Source organism: Salvelinus sp. IW2-2015, unplaced genomic scaffold (genome assembly GCF_002910315.2).
Source record: "Salvelinus sp. IW2-2015 unplaced genomic scaffold, ASM291031v2 Un_scaffold5268, whole genome shotgun sequence".
NCBI lineage: Eukaryota > Metazoa > Chordata > Actinopteri > Salmoniformes > Salmonidae > Salvelinus > Salvelinus sp. IW2-2015.
The window spans coordinates 31218-39862 of record NW_019946533.1 but is presented as its reverse complement, the minus strand read 5'-3'; the positions used below and the strand labels follow the sequence as shown (position 1 = coordinate 39862).

The window sequence follows — 8645 nt, the reverse complement described above, 5'->3', positions numbered from 1 at the left end:
AGATAGATAAGATACATAAGCTTACTCTTGTTCTCGCCTCAGATGATAATCAAGTATATAGGTTTCGCCCAAGCACATCAGCTAAAACCAAGCTAAGAAATACGTAAAATTGAAACCGAAAACATGTTAGCTATTCTTGTTAGCCATTGTTTGTTTTAATACATTTAACATTTTGCCGTTTATTTGCTTTATTTTTGATCATATTCATGTTAATTTAACTCCTTATTAGCCTAATGTATAAATATTCTGTTTTCTATTTTTTTACGTTTGAACTTTTTTATTTTATATTCATAGCCCCCAAATTGATACCCGATAATATTTGCAATTATTATCTCTAAAATGGTTTGTCTTATAGCACATATATTTAAATATTATTAGCATTTTCTTTCGACGACTTCATTCTTTCTAGGCATACTTTTGTTGCTTTCTACCATAATGTCCAGTTTGTAGCTATATGCAATCTGATTTATGTAATAAAGGTACTGTTTTTGAAATATAGCTGCTAACTTTTTTCACATTTCAGATTAAACTATTGTATATTTTAAAATGAGAATATATGTCGATATGGCGAGGCTGTTTGTTATCCTTTGTTTAGCTACATATTAACCTTGTATATCCATTCATCCCCTTGCTCTATAATATGTCAAATGAATTTATTTCAAAGCAAAGTCAATAATGTTAGTAGTAGAAATAATACAAAAAGTCGACTCCATGAATAAAAAAATAGCACAATGACCATGTATTTGAAACGGAAAGTCGTGTTAATACCTTTCAACTTGCGTTTGATGTTGTGTAGCATATATTTGATTAATTCCTTATTAGCCTAAATGTAAAAAAAACAACAACATAATTATTACGTTTTAAAGTAGGCTATAAATAGGGCCATGATCACACTGTCATTCATATCAGCCTACTTTGTTTAGGGCTACAGCGTAATAACAGTATGTGAATATCACAACTGAAAAATAAAAGTTAGCATTCTTTGATCAGAGTGAGAGATGGATTCGCAGACGAAGACTGAGCCGATGCGCGTGCTCGTCACGGGCGGATCCGGATTGGTCGGGAAGGCCATCGAGCACGTGGTGAAACAGGAAGGCGGCTGTCTCGAGGGCGAGCAGTGGACCTTCCTGTCCTCCAAAGAGGCCAACCTCGTGTAAGTTATGTCACATGAACTTCATATTCTCAGCAGAGCTGGTCTGAGGCTTGGTCCTAGCCTATATACAAGAAATGCCATGATCCCATATTCTTCATGCCCGAGAAACACCAGCATGTCATGTTGCTCTGTATGAATTCCTGTTATGACCCTTTTACATCTGGGGCTGGTTTTGTGGTTCCAACAGGAACGAAATAGATCAAATAAATTCCCCAAATAAGTTAACTAATGGAAAAAATATTCTATTCTATTCTCTGCTATTCTATTATTTTATATTATATTCTATAGAAATATAGATTGATGGATACATAGATACAGTATATAGATATAGTTTCTATATAGTTCCTGTTGGGACCACATTAAATGTTCAGCTAATTACATTTGTGCATGTATACTTTTATGAGATTGATGTGTTTCCCATTAAATGGGATGATGGTGATGATGATGACAGTTGTTCTGCCAGAGATCTACAACAGACAAGAGCAGTGTTTGAGAAGTATCGGCCCACCCATGTCATCCACCTGGCTGCCAAGGTGGGAGGACTCTATCTTCACATGAAGGAGAACCTACACTTTCTGGTGAGCTTACCTAAATACCCAGTTTGTTTCAATACCTAGGCTATACGTTTCTGTCCCAAACTACATTTGTTCAATCAGGGATGGGACTAGAAATACGGAGCGGGCATTTCTAACTCACTGGCCCATTTTTTGCCTGGCGGCTCCAATTGTTAACCAAATAATGATAATTCTGCACAAAACCCCCAACTTAGACAGGCTGATGGGCTGAARATGGAACCAGCCCATCTGACATTTTGGCTGAACTGCCTAAAGGCCAGTCYGTGAAATGGTTTGTCTTATCTAGCTACCGGTTGAATGCACCGACTGGAAGCAGCTCTGGAAAAGGTCTTCTGCTAAATGACCTAAATATAAATGTCCATGTTTGCCTGGCCGGGCAACTACTTAGGCTGAAATTCAATTGAACTTATCAAAGATAAGTTTACACAGTGACTTTGTTGGCAAATGTATTCATCTTAATTACAAAAGTGTATTAATCCATCTGTTTATTTTTTATATATTTTTTAAAAATCTTTATTTAACTAGGCAAGTTAGTTAAGAACAAATTCGTATTTACAATGACGGGCTAAAGCGTAATAACAGTATGTGAATATCACAACTGAAAAAATAAAAGTCAGAGTGATCAGAGTGAGAGATGGTTTCGCAGACGAAGGCTGAGCCGATGTGCGTGCTCGTCACGGACGGGGTGTTAGTGAGGAGTGTTTACAGGGCGGCTTCTTATCACTGTCTCCAAACGCATTCTTTGGATTCATTTGTGTAAAAACAAGTTATTGTGTAAAGTCGCAATACAGGTTTTATTGAATTGAGACCACAGTGTTTTGCCTTCACACAAGAGGGACAACCTTCGCATCAATGACAACGTGCTGCAGACGTCTCACGAAAGGGCGTCACCAAGGTGGTGTCCTGTCTGTCCAGCTGCATCTTTCCTGACAAGACCACATACCCTATCGATGAGAGCATGGTTAGTTGAACAACCAGTAAGACCATATCAATGAGAGCATGTTGTGTTTAACCTTAATACTAAAATACTATGGTGGCATCAAATGGCACCCAATTCCCTATATAGTACATTATTTTTAACCAGAGCCCCAATGACCCTGGTCAAAAGTAGGAGTTCAACAGTTTAGGGTGCCATTTGGGACTCAACCTAGTATGTGCCCAGTGACAGTAGAACTACTGTATGTTTGGGACCCTCTGCCCTGCCGAAGTGTGATTTTTAATAAAAGCTGGTGTATGATCACTCATGCTTTCTTCCCCTTCCCACAGATCCACAATGGGCCTCCACATGACTCAAACTTTGGCTACTCACATGCCAAAAGAATGATTGATATTCAGAACAGGTGAGCTGGTGACTAATCTGTTACCTGAGCAGGTACATTAGCACACAGTTGAAAGACCCACTCCAGCCTCCCTAGCACCTCATTTATCACCTGATGAACTTAACAAAAGATKCATTTCAGTAGCTGGTGCAGGCCCTTCATTATATGGCACAGCCCAGCTMGCACATAAKGTTCTGAGAACCATRTGTTTCTTMTGTGGGAATTTCAGTACTTTAGCATAACATTTCCTACAGGTTTCCTSGTGGTTCTATTTAAAGTTATGCTCTCAGAAAGTTAAGAAACAACGTTCTTCTGTGGGAATTTCAGAATTTCAGCGTAACGTTTCCTACAGGTTTCCTCATGGTTCTATTTRGTAATATTCTCAGAACATTAAGAAAACTTTCCATTAAAACAACAAGAGCGTTCTAAAATGTTTATTTATTAACAAATACATTCCGTTCTCAGCGTCAACAAAACTCTCTCTATCCTCTATCTTGTTAAGTGAGTTCAGGAAGTGGCCACACCCACTAATTGGCCACACCTGATCTTTATGAGCGCTTGTTTCCTTTGAAATGGGGTCTGTTTGAATAGACTAAAATACACAGCTTTGTAAGAGCTAAAAAAACATGGCTTGCTAGCTCCAACCTGGTGGCGCAGTGGACTGATTCCATGGATAGCAAACAGAAGATCAAAGGTTCAAATCTTATAGGCTCGTTGTGACAATAAAAAAAGAGATGTGTTTGCATGATTAATGCCTAAGCAATTTCATTTCCATGTGTCCCATCTGTGCTTGGTGTTCAAAACAGTTAACCTAAGTTAGCAGTGTTATTAAAAGTCTTATTGAAACATGTTCTCAGAACATTATTTAATTACCTTCAAATAACCTATAATTTCATTATCAGAACATTAATAAAACCTCCCAGGAAAACTTTCAGAGAATCATTGTAAAACGTTCTCAGAACGTCCCTGCAACCAAAAAATGAATGTTYTCAGAATGTAAAAAAAGTCAGCTTCACCGGTCAGGAAACTTAGGCTTTTGTTCCCAGAACCAATGGGAAACCAAAAACATATGTTCCCACAACTTCCAAGGAACCTCTATTGCTCTGCTATTGTTCTGGGAAGCAAGAAGGAAGGCCGATGACATCGGTATGCATCCATCAGACTAACGCCCCTTGAATTGCCAACTCCTTGAATTTCGCCATTGTGTAAAAAAAAAACTATTTGTCCCAAAAAATCTACCCTTGGGTTTGTACCTTGTATTGTATGTGTACTTAGAATATTGTTTTAAAAAATAGCTGGAGTGGGTCATTAATGTTCTAACCACAACGTGTGTGTGTGTGTGTGTGTGGGACTTGATTGACAACAGGGGATACTTTGCGCAGCATGGGCGCCGCTACACCGCCGTAATCCCACTAACGTGTATGGTCCCTATGACAACTTCAACTTTGAAAATGGTCACGTGCTCTCGGCACTCATGCATAAGACATATGCTGCTAAAAGTAAGTAACACCACAAACAAAACACACACACACACACACACACACACACACACACACACACACACACACACAACACACACACACACACACACACACACACACACACACACACACACACACACACACACACACACACACACACACACCTCACACCTACACCTACACTTACACACCCTACACCTACACAGGAAGACCAAAAAGGACATCAACCACCCGAGCCACTGCCTGTTCACCCCGCTATCATCCAGAAGGCGAGGTCAGTACAGTGCATCAAAGCTGGGGCAGAGAGACTGAAAAACAGCTTCTATCTCAAGGCCATCAGACTGTTAAACAGCATTCACTAACATAGAGAGGCTGCTGCCTACATACAGACTAAATCGCTGGCCACTTTAATAAATGGATTTGATAAAGGTATCACTAGTCACTTTAAATAACGCCACTTTAATAATGTCTACATATCCTACATTACTCATCCATATGTATATACTGTATTCTATACCATCTACTGCATCTTGCCTATGCCGCACTGCCATCGCTCATCCATATATTTATATGTACATATTTTATTCATTCCTTTACACTTGTGTGTATAAGGTAGTTGTGTGTAGATTATTGTTAGATATTACTGCGCTGTCAGAACTAGAAGCACAAGCATTTCGCTACACTCGCATTAAGATCTGCTAACCATGTGTATGTGACCAATACAATTTGATTTGATTTGACCACACACAGACAGACAGATACAAAACACTTATCCTTTCTACTCTCCTTGTAACAGAGGAGGGAACCCCGCTACAGGTGTGGGGCTCCGGAACACCCAGGAGACAATTCATCTACTCTCTGGTATGTTTAGTGAATTACTCTGTGTGTGTGTGTGTGTGGTGGTGTGTGTGTGTGTGTGTGTGTGTGTGTGTGTGTGTGTGTGTGTGTTGTGTGTGTGTGTGTGGTGTGGTGTGTGTGTGTGTGTGTGTGGTGTGTGTGTGTGTGTGTGTGTGTGTGTGTGTGTGTGTGTGTGTGTGTGCTGGCGCAAATGTCAGATATGTTTGTGTGTTTCTCAGGATGTAGCACGTCTGTTCCTCTGGGTGCTGCGGAGTATGATGAGATGACCCCATCATTCTCTTGGTGGTGTGGTGTGTGTGTGTGTGATAGTCAATGTGTGTGTGTGTACATATGTAACTGGACCAAGCTCCTTTGACCTTGTCTCTCACAGTGGGGGAGGAGAGGAGCTCCCCATCAAGGAGCCGTAGAGATGATTGCAGATGCCCTGGACTTCAAAGGTCAAATAGTTGTATCCTTCCACAGGCTGTGTACGCCTGATAGGAGTTGCCCTAGGCACAGATCTGGATCAGCGTATCTTCCCCAATTCCTTACCTTAACCATTATTCAAATTTGACCTTGATCAGTGTCTAGAACCAATCTAGTAGATCCTTAGTACAACACCAGCAACCACATGTAGAGTCATTACACCTGTTGGACTGACAGACGTACAGATGTAGTACATTAAAAGCCCACTCGGACTGGCTACCCCCCCATATCCGTTGCACTGTAACTATGCCATCTCCCTGTGCTTTGCCTTTTGTGGCCCTTGACCTATGACATCAGTTCGACACCAGCAAGTCAGACGGTCAGATGAAGAAGACGGCCAGCAACGCCAAGCTTCGACGCTACCTCCCTGACTTCACCTTCACGCCGCTCTCTGAAGGTCCGAGATCCAAATATTGAGGGTTCTATTTCCTGTCCAGAAAACAACTCAATATTGTAGTTGGAATTAGTTGCCTTGTAAATAACACAGACGCATTACAGCATGATATTTGATACCTATCTGGTTATTGGTCGTTTATGATTATGATGAAGGAGCGTTCACAGTGATTAAACCACTCTTCCAAAATGCACAGTATCCATAGATTACTGACTGTGTCTCTGCTCCCCTACAGGTATCAAGAAGACCTGTGATTGGTTCGTGAACAACTACGACATAGCCCGAACCATGAAGATCGAGACATGAATATTGTTTAATGAAAAAGACGAGGGCTAGTCCCAATACTACTACTGTGCCTTCCTGGTCTTGTGTCCTTGCCTTCATGTCAACTGATAAGTGAAAGTTCTGGATAGGTTTCACCATATGGCCGGTTAAGTTCTGTCAGATCAGTGGGCATGAAGTAAAGGCACACAGCACTCACAATTTCTGCACTCACAATACCCCACCTTGTTGTTCTCCCCCAGAACTGTCTGGAAACCATTTGGATCCCTTTTCCTCTATTTGCACCGTTGATGTCAGGGATTGACATTAAGGTTTGAAAGGCTCTTGCCCATTGGACAGCAGTATTTTTTGTTGGTTGCCTGATGATTACGTCACTTGACAGAAAATGTTAAAGTAGTTGTTTACAAGCAAAATTGTCACTTAAATGGATACTTTGGGATTTTGGCAATGAGGCCCATTATCTACTTCCCCAGAGTCTGTTGAACTCCTGGATACCATTTTTATGTCTCTATGTCCAGTATGAAGGAACTTAGAGGTAGTTTTGTGAGCCAATGCTAACTAGCGTTAGCGCAATGATTGGAAGTTTATGGGTGTCTGCTAGCATGCTAGGAAGCAAAACAATCAGTTTGGATGCGTACTTTTGCAGAGCAGAGACCCTTCTACAACCTGGTTGTAAGCATACCGGCTCTGGGAGACTTAGATTTAGACGCACAGCTCACAACCGAGAGCAATAGGGTATAGTATTGTCTGGCGCTTCTGCTCGCCCTGACCAAAAGTTATGCTTCCTGTGTAGCAGGACCAACATTTTTTAAGTGTAGCCCCTATGTTAGGCTACTGAAATTCAGTTTTAAAAAATCCCTGCCTAATGGGGCAACCACAGAGCAGGTTCAACTTGTCTGGATGCATAAATTGTCCGTCAATCACTTAAAAATGGGGAGGAACCAGAAAAATCACCTGGGGAAACCCCAGAGCAGGTTCAACTTGCCCGACTGCTCAGCTCAATTGCTCCAGGCAATAGGGAACCCTTAAGGTCAATCCCTGATTAGTGTCCTTCCCTGATGGTGGCTGAACTGGTCCAGCCACCTGATCACCTACAGTATGACTACCAGTTACTATGAGCAATACTGCAGGGTAATGTGTTTACACTCAAATACATCACATTATTTTAATTTAATATCTAAAATATATAGTTGAATGTATGATCTATTGTGATAATATTGACAAAAATATGAATGGGCTTTTTCTTGATGTTAGAATGAGGTGTCAGTCGTTGAGTGATACTGTATGAAATGTTTTCTCACTACAAAACAAGTAGAAGCCTACAGTAAAGTAGKKTGGATCTAAACATTGGAGCCAACTGTTTCTCATCATTCACTGGCCTCGGTCCAGACACTGCAGATCATAATACTGGTTTGTGTTAAAAGAAGATAGACACCCCATGTGATTTATCTGGGATGAACATAGAATGGGCCAACCTATGTAGAGCCATCAGACACTAATATAAAGTCAACTTCCTGAAGAATCTTGAGAATTAGGACATCACTGTCGCTCCACCTCACTGTAAAAAATAAAATCAATAAATAGTAGAAACAGGACAGGAAGAAGCAGGTTTTTAGGAGTCACACGACAGTTTCAAATGTCAACAAAGTTTGACGATAACAGTGAGAAGACCAAGATCATTTGGGATCTGCCAGTAATCGCTCCATTAATAAACGGGCAGAWGTGCCATCAGTATATTTTACTCTACTTGGCACATCAAGTCATTTTCCTCAGGAGAGGAAGAAGCAGGTGTAACATTAATAAGCCTACACCTGTCATGTCATGCTGAATAATGAMGAATGACTTCTGCTTAACATGGTTTCTCTACTACACAACCACAGTACAGGCCAACAGTAGACTGTCATTGAAGTACACACTACTCTTATCCAAGTAAGTACATACACAACAGTTGCTGCAAAGTAGATTTCCAATGAATCCACTGGAAAGCACAGTAGACTTCTGTCATAACCTCTAATAGTATTAGTGTGTCTTCATTGAAAAGCCTTAAGATGTTTGACATCATTGTCCAGTGTTCTGCTTATAATTATGCAAACCAACCAGAAACATGACAAGGAGACC

The 8645-nt window shown here is 40.7% G+C and overlaps 1 pseudogene; it reads left to right on the top strand.

Annotated features, from left to right (window-relative positions):
- The first annotated feature begins 949 nt into the window (after nucleotides 1–949).
- Nucleotides 950–8268, top strand: LOC112078110 (GDP-L-fucose synthase-like; annotated as a pseudogene).
- Nucleotides 8269–8645: the final 377 nt, after the last annotated feature.